The sequence below is a fragment of the Juglans microcarpa x Juglans regia genome, chromosome 6D (assembly GCF_004785595.1).
Source record: "Juglans microcarpa x Juglans regia isolate MS1-56 chromosome 6D, Jm3101_v1.0, whole genome shotgun sequence".
Lineage (NCBI taxonomy): Eukaryota > Viridiplantae > Streptophyta > Magnoliopsida > Fagales > Juglandaceae > Juglans > Juglans microcarpa x Juglans regia.
The window spans coordinates 13,518,427-13,530,817 of NC_054604.1; positions in this window are offsets into that span (position 1 = coordinate 13,518,427).

Genomic DNA, 12,391 nt, shown 5'->3' on the forward strand with positions numbered 1-12,391 from the left:
CAGGCTGCACCATAACTACTTCGGGACATTGTTCCACAATTCCTGACACTATTCATCACGTTCTACATCCATCAACTGCACAACCATCCTTATCTCTGCGACACGCCACAAGGAGTGTCGCTGCCTCATGGAGTACACTCCACGTATACTCCCTTCACATATGCCACATCACCACTATGGCATACCCGCCGTATAGTATGTTACTCCGCCATATGGAGTACATTCCACATGTACTCCTTTCATACACACCACACCACATCACCATTATGGCGTATACGTCATATGGTACATCACTCCACCACATAGAGTACACTCCACATGTACTCCATTTACACAGATTATGCCACATCACCATTATGGCATACTCGCCACATGGTGCATTACTCCACCATATGGAGTACATTCCACATGTACTCCATTCATACACACCACACCACATCACCATTATGGCATATCCGCCACATGGTGCATTACTCCACCATATGGAGTACATTCCACATGTACTCCCTTCAGACACACCACGCCACATCACCATTATGGCGTATCCGTCACATGGTACATTACTCCACCATATGGAATACATTCCACATGTACTCCCTTCATACACACCACACCACATCACTATTATGGCATATCCGCCATATGGTGCATCACTCCACCACATGGAGTACACTCCACGTGTACTCATCCCGTTCCACAATACGCCAGAAGGGTATATTTTACATATACTCTCCTTATTTCACACTACACCACACACAGAGTACACTCAACGTGTACTATTCCCACTCCACATGCCACGACATCCATAAAGCACATGCCCCACAACTACACTGCACAGCACAACCACGCCATCATTACAACACAAACTCCACAATCATACTTCACCGCACACTTCACAACACAAAATGCCCAACACTTTACATTCACGGCACATCACATCACCACACTACACATATATGCCCAACACTTCACAGCGCACTACACAGCGCATCTCAATACAACCCAGTCATTCCCCTAATACTAACAACACAGTTCACAACCTAATCAACTAATCAATATCTAACATAATTAAAAGGGATGGAGAGTTATACCATCGACGGGATAACCAGTGCGTTGCTCGCTGATCGTCACAGCCGATGACGTTGGAGAGGTTGTACGTGGTGGCTAACCCACGTACGTTGACTGTTTGGGCATTTGGATAGCTAAGTGTGGTCTTGGAAGGGCTCGTGAAGGCCTTGTGATGGTGGCAAGGAGCGTAACACGGCAGATCTAGCCGTGTACAGTGGCGGTCAGTCACACGCAGTGACTGTCCATCACGTGCAGTGATTACCCACCACGTAAAGTGGTGGTTTGACCCTAGGGCTCGGCTAAGGGAGGTGCGGTGGAACTCGTGGTGGCGTCGAGGTGGCGCCACGGTGGCTCACGGCGGCGGATCTGGCTGCACAGTGGAGGAAAGGCCGTGGGAGAGTGAGAGAGAGTGTGCGTGCATGCGTGACAGATCGGGGCCGTGGGTGGTTGGGTTGGCTTGGTGGTGGCCTGAGGAGGCTGATGACGGTGGTTACCCACCGTGGGTGGTGGTGCAAGGTGTGCAACCCGTGCATGTGAGGGAGAGGGAGGGTTGCGTAACAGGGGCTGGCTTCGGTGGAGGATGATGGCTGGCAGGAGGAGAAGCTGCCGTGGGAGTGGTGGCGCCATTAGGCGGCGCACGGCGGTGCTACGTGCCACTTCCAGCGGAGAGGAGGAGAGAGCGTGAGAGGGAGAGGTTTCTACTGGGAAGCTCGCCGGAGGAAGGGGGAGCTGATGGTGCCTGCGGTGAGAGTGGGTGGCGCACAGCGGCGCCGGGCTGTGCGATGGAAGCTACGGGCGTGGAGGGGAGTTGAGTGCTGCGCACGCCGAAGGAGAGAGGGAGAGAGAGAGAGGGGAGGGAAAAGTGAGGGGAAAGAGAGAGTAGTCTGGGTATTTAACCCAGTCCTTTCGTCTTGGGGTCCTCAAAACGATCTGACGTTGAGATATTAAAATATTGATTTGAAAATGCGTAAACGTTAACTTAATTAAAAGCACTTAGAGGAATTAAGGTAAATATTATTTTAAACTAACTTTAGTTTATAAAATAATATTTCTTCATCATTAATAAATGATGAAGTCTTATTTAATATATTTAAAAGGATGAAACCATTTAATTTAATTAAAGCTTCCAACATAATTTAAATCCCAATAATATTTCAAATAACTGGAATCATTTTAATAATTAATATTAAAATGATCTCTGACAATTATAATATTTTGGAGCTCTTCAAAATATTATAATTGTCTATTTTAAAAACAAGTTTAACTCAACGATATTGGAAATATCTCATATAAATATTTCCAGTACATTTTAAACATTGGGCGTACTTTAGAAGTTACCTAATATCTCAAGAGTCACGTCATCATGGTTCGGCACACATGACGATGCTCGCAGTCACCAGAAAGAATGGCAGACTGTTACAAAATTTCGTCATCGAAATTTGCTTATGTCAGAAAGGAGGAGCCTTACGTAAGAAAAAGAGAAGCTTACGTAAGAAGAGAGGAGCGGGGGTTACACCTTGGGCCTTCCTATTTTATGAGAGGGATGATTTCATAAACTAGTAGTATATTGTTTTAAATGGGCTAACTTCATGTGGGCTTAATGTTTAAATTGGGCCAGGTTGCACTTTTACAAAAAGTATTCTAGTGATTTTAAATGGATTGTTTTCCTCAATTAGGGCTGGGCTGGAATTTAAATCAGGCCAAAGTTTTACTTAAAATAAATATGAGCCATAGACTGATAGAAAGTATTTAAGGGATTTAAATAAATATGAGCCCATAGACTTAAGTTATCTCTATATATTATTTTAAGTATTTAGAATGCTACGACACGTCTTTCTAGGAAAGTTAGTGATGATTAGTGCCTCGTATAGGTCACGAGCTGCCACGTGAGATTGTGGAAGCAACGCTAAGAGGTAATTAGTATGATCATATAATTGCATGTGTACGGTAAATGTTCTAATTGTATATGAAAATGAGATGTTTGTCTGCGTTACGCTACCAGCTAAGTCAAGATTAGATCCCTTTCACGATCTTTGATGAATTATAATGATATGCATGTAAGTGAGCTTATGTATGTTATGCTATTATGGATTACGATTTGATGGATGATATGTCATGAAAATCACATGTATGCCATGCAATGTAATGTCATGAAGTATTCAGATCATATAAGTCATGTAATGTTCATCTAGTTCTTAGATCATATATGCCATGGAATGGTTATGTTCAGATCACATTATACCATGTCATGTTATGTTTTGCTATGTACAAGTATATGCCATGCTAGAAAACTTCAAGAAGTCCAACAAACTTCTCATGCATTAAGAAAGATAAGATATTAAGGGTGAGAAAGGCTTAAGCGTGTTCACCAAAGGCTATGATAAGGGTGACACGGATTTACGCGTGTTCATGACAAGTTATGATAAGTGGTGCCACGGACCTAAGCATGGTTTATCATATGTTAAGTGAAATACGGACATAAGCGTATTTCACTTCATGATATGTTAAAGGGTGACACGGACCTAAGCGTATTCACCACAAGTTATGATAAGCGGTGCCATGGACTTATGCGTGGTTCACCATATGTTAAGTGAAACACGGACCTAAGCGTGCTTCACTCTATGATATGTTAAAGGGTGATACGGACCTAAGCATGTTCACCACAACTTATGATATGCGGTGCCACGGACCTAAGCGTGGCTCATCATATGTTAAGTGAAACACGGACCTAAGCGTGTTTCACTCCATGATATGTTAAAGAGTGACACGGACAGTGTGTTCACCACAAGTTATGATAAGCGGTGCCACGGACCTAAGCGTGTTTCATCATATGTTAAGTGAAACACGGACCTAAGCGTGTTTCACTCAATGATTTGTTAAAGAGTGACTCAGACCTAAGCGTGTTCACCACAAGTTATGATAAGCGGTGCCACAGACTTAAACGTGATTCACCATATGTTAGGTGAAACACGGACTCAAGCGTGTTTCACTCCATGTTATGACAAGTTATGCTGTGCCACAGACTCAAGCATGGGTCACCTTATGATAAGTGAAAGATAAGATAAACAAGGCATGTATGATTGTTAGAAAATGCATGAAGTCAGTCATTTATGCATTCACGTTACATGTTTACCATGATTATGTATGATTCCACTCATGTTAATGATGAATAGATATGCTATGTAAATCTGTGACGATATGTGTATGTATGTAAAGTTTTTCAGAAATTAAGCCTATGTTAAATTAAGTTATGTTTACGGTATGATTATGAATCTGTGATGATGTATGTATGTTATGAAGAGTCTTTTTAAAAATTAAGTCTATGCTAGGCTAAGATGTATTTTAGGGTATGATGTGCTATTTACTGAGTATTCGACTTATTTTTGTTTATTTTTCTGTTTTCTTCTATGTTTAACTGTCATAGATGATGAGTGTAAGGATGCAAAGCTGGAGGGTCAGGAATAGATCTAGTGTAAAGACTTAGAAAGGAATGTGTTATTTACACAAGAATTAGATTAGTTTATGTTTTTTTTTTTACGTTTTCAGTTTCACGTTAAAAAAAAGAACAATTATGTTTAGTTTAGTGATGTTTCAATAAATGAGGTATCTCAGAATATGAATCTCTTTACCAGGCACTATGCTATGAATGTTAGTAATATCTCTATCCTACATGAATGGGGTGTTACAATTGGTATTCGAGCCAAGTTGAGAGATTCTGTAGACTTTTAAAAAGAAAGGATTCTAGGATAGAAAATACCTAGAATGACTCCTGGCCAGCTTGAAATTCAAGAGGTTATTTACGATTATGTTTTATTTATTACGATGTTTTGGTTGATTGCATTATTGATGAACGATTGTATTAGTATATGCTCATAGCGTGAAAGGTGTTGTTAGAATGGTACCGGCTACTAGGCATAATGAGCACCCTGAAGGTTCCACATAACCACCACTGAACGAGTCGGAGGTGTTGACTGCTGCTGCTGCCAGACTTCTTCGATATTTTGCTGATGATCAAGGTTTAGGAGCTAGGACTCCTAGGTTCGGTTGCACCCTAAACCATTTTACACAACAACATCCTCTGACTTTTGACGGCAAGGCAAAAGCACTTGACGCGAAAAGTTGGATCAAAAGAATGGAAAAGGTCTTCAGGGCTCCTTTTTGTACTGATGAACAAAAAGTGGATTATGCCACTTATGAGTTGGCAAGCGAGGCGGATGAGTGGTGGACTTCCACATGGGAACTACTGCAGATCGAACTAGGTGAAAGTGTACCTATCACTTGGGATTGCTTCAAAAGGGCATTTTTAGATCGATTCTTTTCCCCACCACTCCGATAGGCAAAAGCTAGATAGTTTGTTGATCTAGCACAAGGAACCATGACGGTAGAACGCTACGCTGCAACGTTTGTGGCATTGTCGCGTTTTGCAAGTTATCTAATTCCGGATGAGGAAAAGAAATGTGAGAAGTTCGAGCGAGGACTACATCCACAGATTCGAAGTTGTCTTATACCCCTTAGGATCCTTGAATTCACTAACTTTGTTACTCGAGCCACTTGATGGAAGAAGACATGAGAACGAACATAGAGTTACTCAATCAAAAGAAACGCCAACAGACATTGCAAGAGCCTTACCGCAACAAAAAGTTTACTCCAAACGACTGTCCGAGACCATCTCAAGATAGTCAACCTTATCCTATTTGCGAGACATGTGGAAAAATGCATCAAGGAAGATGTTTGTAGGGTTAGAATGTTTGCTTCATTTGTGGAGAACCCAACCATATGGCCCGCAATTGCCCGAGAAAGAACACACTAGTTTCCACGAAAGGAAACAGGCAGAGAGCCACAACACTAGCTAGAGTGTTTGCTCTTACTACTGATGATGTGGTAGCAAGTGACGACCTTTGTGAGGATGGAACTGTAGGAAAAGATTGGAACAAGGGAGATGAGGCAAAGGCCTAGGCGTTTTGGAACATGCTTGTTTAGCTATATTTTCTATAAGCTATTTTATTTTACTTTATTTTTAAGTACGTGAGACTTGGTCGAATTTTTTAATAAGTGCTTTCACAAGTTTTCCTTTGGATTTCTTCTAGTATATTTTTTCATAAAGATCTGGTATTTTGAGTACACTTTACATCTCAAGGACGAGATTTCTTTTAAGGGGGTAGATTGTAACATCCAAACCCCAAAAGTGTGATTTTAATTATTATTTTTATTACTATTACTAATTTTAAGATATGTTTTAAAATAATGATTTCATTTGAGTGAGTTTCATCCACTATCTTCACCCGTGAGCCTCAGTGTTTATCTCCTAGTTGAATAAGTTTCCTAATCGAAGACCCAACTCATGTAAAAAATTCTACCATCCTCCCTTTTCCCTCTCTATAAAACCCACGAGACCCATCAGAAATAAAACCCAAGAAATATCTCCTACACATTGAAAGAAACCCACTCTCACAACAAGCCCCTCGTCGCAGACAACACCACCGAGCCTTTCTCTTCATACCAGCCAACCCAGACCACTTACCTCGCCGGAAACACCACAGTAAGTCATCCATTCAGTTTCCTAGTTGCATAGTTTTCTAATTGGAAACAAACTTCCAATCTCCTTATGATCCACGATTTGCAAGCACCATAGCAGCCTTCCTTCCAGCAACCAACAACCACCTCGTTGAACCACCTCCCATACCACCACAAAAAGTGCCGACCAACCCAACCTAGTCGCACCCAATCCTTTCCAATAAGCCCACTGCCGTTGGCCACCATTTTCTCTTCCTAGTGCTTATCGACTTGACAACTTCCCTCTCTAACTCTCTCACTCTCTCTTGGGTCGCACCACCATTCCGAGGAGCCTAGTTGTGTCGCCGGTCACTCCCAGCCATCTAGAGTCGTAGTTGAACTCAGCCCCTCTCTCGGTGAGTTATCACATGACTCTCTCCCACTCTCCCGAGCCCTCTGTTTATTTGCCTGATGAAACTACCTTTTAGAATTTTAATGGGCCTTAAGCCCATCTGACCTAGAGCTTTTGATTCCTAAGTGGGCAGACTCCTCACATGGGCCTTGGGCCTTCTTATTTTCTGAGAGGGCTGATTTTATAAACTAGTATATTGTTTTAAATGGGCTAACATCATGTGGGCTTAATATTTAAATTGGGCCAGGTTGCACTTTTACAAAAAGTATTCTAGTGATTTTAAATGGATTGTTTTCCTTAATTAGGGTTGGGCTGGAATTTAAATCAGTCCAAAGTTTTACGTAAACAAATATGAGCCCATCGACTTAAATTATTGTAGAATGTATTTAAGGGATTTAAAGTCTATTTTTTAAACTATTTTTGAGCCTATTATTTAGTTAATATTCCAATTGACTTTTAACTAGATTTTTGTAAAATTATTAAGTTATATTTTCAAATAGAAGTTAAGGAATATGTTATGAGTTTTGAATAATATTATTATGTATTAATCTTAGTGTAATTAAATTATCTCTATATATGATTTTAAGTATTTAGAATGCTATGACACGTTTTTATAGGAAAGCTAGCGACGATTAGTGCCTCGTATAGGTCACGAGCTACGACGTGAGATTGTGAAAGCAACGTTAAGAGGTAATTAATATGATCATATAATTGCATGTATACGGAAAATGTTGTAATTGTATATGAAAATGTGATGTTTGTCTACACTACACTACGAGCTAAGTCAAGGTTAGATCCCTTTCATGATCTTCGATGAATTACAATGATATGCATGTAAGTGAGCTTATGTATGTTATGCTGTTATGGATTACGATTTGATCGATGATATGTCATGAAAATCACATGTATGCCATGCAATGTAATGCCATGAAGTATTCAGATCATATAAGTCTTGTAATGTTCATCTAGCTCTCAGATCATGTATGCCATGGAATGGTTATGTTCTGATCATATTATGTCATGTCATGTTATGTTATGCTATGCTATGTACAAGTATATGCCATGCTAGAAACGTTCATGAAATCCAACAAACTTCTCATGCACTAAGAAAGATAAGATGTTAAGGGCGACAAGGACCTAAGCGTGTTCACCAAAGGCTATGATAAGGGTGACACGGACCTAAGCGTGTTCACCACAAGTTATGATAAGCAATGCCACGGACCTAAGCTTGGTTCACCATATGTTAAGTGAAACACAGACCTAAGCGTGTTTAACTCCATGATATGTTAAAGGGTGACAGAGACCCTAAGCATGTTCACCACAAATTATGATAAGTGGTGCCACGGACCTAAGTGTGGTTCACCATATGTTAAGTGAAACACAGACCTAAGCATGTTTCACACAATGATTTGTTAAAGGGTGACACAGACCTAAGTGTGTTCACCACAAGTTATGATAAGCGATGCCATGGACCTAAGCGTGGTTCACCATATGTTAGGTGAAAAACGAACTCAAGCATGGGTCATCCTATGACAAGTAAAAGATAAGATAAATAAGATATGTATGATTGTTAGAAAATGCATGAAGTCAGTCATTTATGCATTCACGTTACATGTTTGCCATGATTATGTATGACTCCGCTCATGTTAATGATGAATAGATATTTTTTTTTATAGAAGAGGACGGTGCAACAATTTTATTAATTGCCCTCGCTTATGGTGGTAGAATACCGTGGTAACAAGCATGACATTTGGGATTTATAGATATTCAAAACAAAAAAGAAAACATCCCATGCATCAAAACTAATATAATAAAAACAACCTATACAATAAGCTAAACCAGTAAAACAATCAACCAATCACAAGCCTATTATATAAACCAGAACCAACAAAAGAAAAAGATCAACAAAATAAAAACCAACAAACTCTAATAAAAACGTAATGAAGACAATCTTGAATAGTCCATACGAATTAAACCTCTCAACCTACGTGGTATATCCCCAAAACTGTGCCATGAAAAATTTGACCTTGCTGCCTCTTGCTTAGCCAACCAATCAACCACTTGATTTCCTTCTCTGAAAACATGATTCACAGAACAAGTCATAGAGTCCATGATGTCATTAATTTCCTCTTAGAAATCCTCTAAATACTACACCCCACATCTTCTTCGCTTCCACCAGGATACTACAGTTATAGAATCAAGTTCAATTTCAACAAAATTAATAACCAAAGAGTTGCAAACCTTGAGACCATGTAAAAGAGCAAATAGTTCGGCTTTATTGTTAGAACCAAAGTCGACATGTGAAGCAAAAGCATGAATCAATTGGCTACGATCATCTCTAATGATTCCACTAATACCAGAAGAGACTGAATTGCCAAGACTTCTACCATATGTATTCAGTTTGAACCAGACAGTAGGTGGTCTTTTCCAAGCAACTAATCTACACCGGCGAGCTACAGGGGTCACAACAAGAATATGCAACCATTGAAGCACCTGCATATCAAAATTAGACATTAGAGGCCAATCCAATGTTTAATAGAATGCAATATATCCGTGAAGGATTCAATAAGGCCCTCCATGCGCGGCAAACATTTTCTCGTCCAAAGTATCCAAGTGATAATCATAGGTAGAATCCTCATGATTAAACCCACTTGAGTAGAGGACTTTGCACGACGAAACCAAGTAGACACGGTCTTCTTCCAAGTTCGGCCAATGGGAACACCAAACAAGGCTCCAAAAATTGCCACACCTTATTCGGTATCTCTCTTTCAAACATCACATGATTTTGATCTTCATAATGCCCTACATCACAACAACAATCACAACGAGAAACAATCGGAATACCAATATGATGAAGACGATCATCAATGCTTAATGCCGAATACCATGCCTTCCACATAACAATAGACATTTTGAGAGGAAGCAATTTATGCCACACCCAAGAATGCCATTCAAAATTAGAGCCCCTGATATGAATACAGTCCCAAGTCGACTTAGTAGAAAAACAACCATTTTCACATTTTGTCAAAATTAATACATCCAGGCCATTCTTGCAATCTGCTAAAGTTTTCAAAATATCATCAACATTTTCCTGACCAAGTAGCCCCACTAGCAAGTCCACATCCCAACTGTTATTCAATTTACAATCCTTTACTTGAAGTAAAGATTGGCCCACTAATTGCATATAATCAGTTAATGGACCACGATCTCGCCATGTATCATACCAGAAAAAAACATTTCCTTCCTTAAGCCTCCACTTCGAATTATTCATGACTAGAGGAATACTTCTAACTATCATTTTCCAAAATATTGAACCCTTATTAGGATCAATAAGAGTCCAAGGCTTAGTGCCCACATATTTTTCTTTAAAGAAATTTACCCATAATGAATTACCTTGAATTAAATTCCAAGCAAACCTCATGTGCAAAGCTTGCTGCATATCATCAAGGTGTCTCAATCCAAGGCCTCCTTCCTCAATAGGCGTGAAAATGCTTCGCCATGATACCCATTTTTTTTTTTTTTTTACCTTTATCATTCACCTTCCCCCAGAAAAAGATACTCATCAAGTGATGTAATTCTTTAATAGTGGATTGAGGAACCTGCAAAACAACAAATAAGTGGAGAGCCATACTTGATAAAACATGCCGTAATAAAATAAGTCTACCACCCGCTTAAAGAAGCTTCATCCTCCATCCACTTATTTTATTACGCACTTTAGTCACCATTTCCTCTATGTGCACATGCTTGAGTCTACCCAATATAATAGGGACCCTCTAGATATTTGAAGGGGAAAGATCCCTCTGAAAAACCTGTTCGCAGTATAATCCCCCTCTTACGAGTCAAAGAAATATGATGAGAAAAAAACATGGTTGTTTTTTTATTTATTGATACATTGTCCTGACCATCTCTCATATTGATTCAACACTACTAGAAGCTCCCGAATTGATCTCATACTACCATTTGTGAAAATTACCACGTCATTAGCATACAGTGAGATATAATAGTCTTACCTCTGGCCTGTGAAAATTGACCAAACCTTTTGTCCACCACACTCTGCTTGATCAATCTAGAAAGCACCTATTGTAAAATGATAAACATATAAGGTGAGAGAGGATCCCATTGTCACAATCCGCGATCACCTTGAAAAAGTCCTTATGTTGTCCTATTGATCATTATTGAATACCAAGGAGTTGAGATACAAACCCAGATTTGAGCACAAAATTGTGGAGAGAATCCAAAACATCGAAGAACCTCCAACAAAAAATTCCAATCAACCCGGTCATATGCTTTAGCCATGTCAACTTTCAGCATAATATTCCTATCATGAGACTTCTTATTTAGGAAATGCACCATTTCCTGAGTGAGGTTGATCTTCTAAAAAATGCTCCTACCTGGAATAAATGCGCATTGTTCCAACGAAATCATCCTTGGAAGAAAACCTGTCAAACAGTTAACAATAATTTTGGAACATATTTTTATAGAAAACCGAACATAGGCTAATAGGTCTGAACTTGTCAAAACCCGTTGGTACATCAACCTTTGGGATTAAAATAAGAAATGATGCCGAAAAATATCTCGGGAGGTGTTTGGAGTTAAAAAACTTTGAAATAGCTTCCAAGACATCAAACTTCACCACCTCCCAACAGCTCTTGAAAAAGCCTGAACCAAATCCATCAGGCCCCAGAGCACTATTAGATGGAATAGAGGAAACTGCATCCAAAACTTCCTCTATAGAAGGAACTGAATAAAGTCGGCCACACTTTTTCTCCAATATTACAGGCGAAATAAGATGAGATAGATTAGGTAGCTCTCTGGCCATTCCCCTTGAAGGAAATTAGTAAAGAAATCTACTGCACCTTGATGAATATGTTCTGGTGACTAAAAAATAGCCCTGTTTGAAGACCTCATTTCTAGTACTCTTTTATGCCTTTTATTCACTAAGCATGCATGGAAAAATTTGGAATTTCGATCCCCATCCACCTGCCATTTCAACTTAGCCATTTGAGCTAGTCTGATATCTCTCTCCATCTCCAGGATGCCAATTCAACCAAGGAACGTGAAAGCTCCCTATCTGCCTCCTTATCCCAACCCATATGTAATTTGTTTTCCAATGCCTCAATCTGAAGTTCAAGAAAATCAAGCTTCTCATTTGTTTTGCCAAACACTACCTTGTTCCATTCATGAAGAGCCACCTTATTCTTCTTAACTTTAGCAATCAGTTTAAACAGACCCTTGCCAATCATTGGTTCAGACCAAACCATCCGAACACAATCCAAGAAATCTGGATGATCAACCCACATTTATTGAAAACGAAAAGGTGCCGGGCCATAAGAGAAAGGATCAGAATTAAATTCAAGTAGCAATGGAGAGTGATCTGAAGTAGACCTCAGAAGAATTAAGCACACAACATTAGGACAC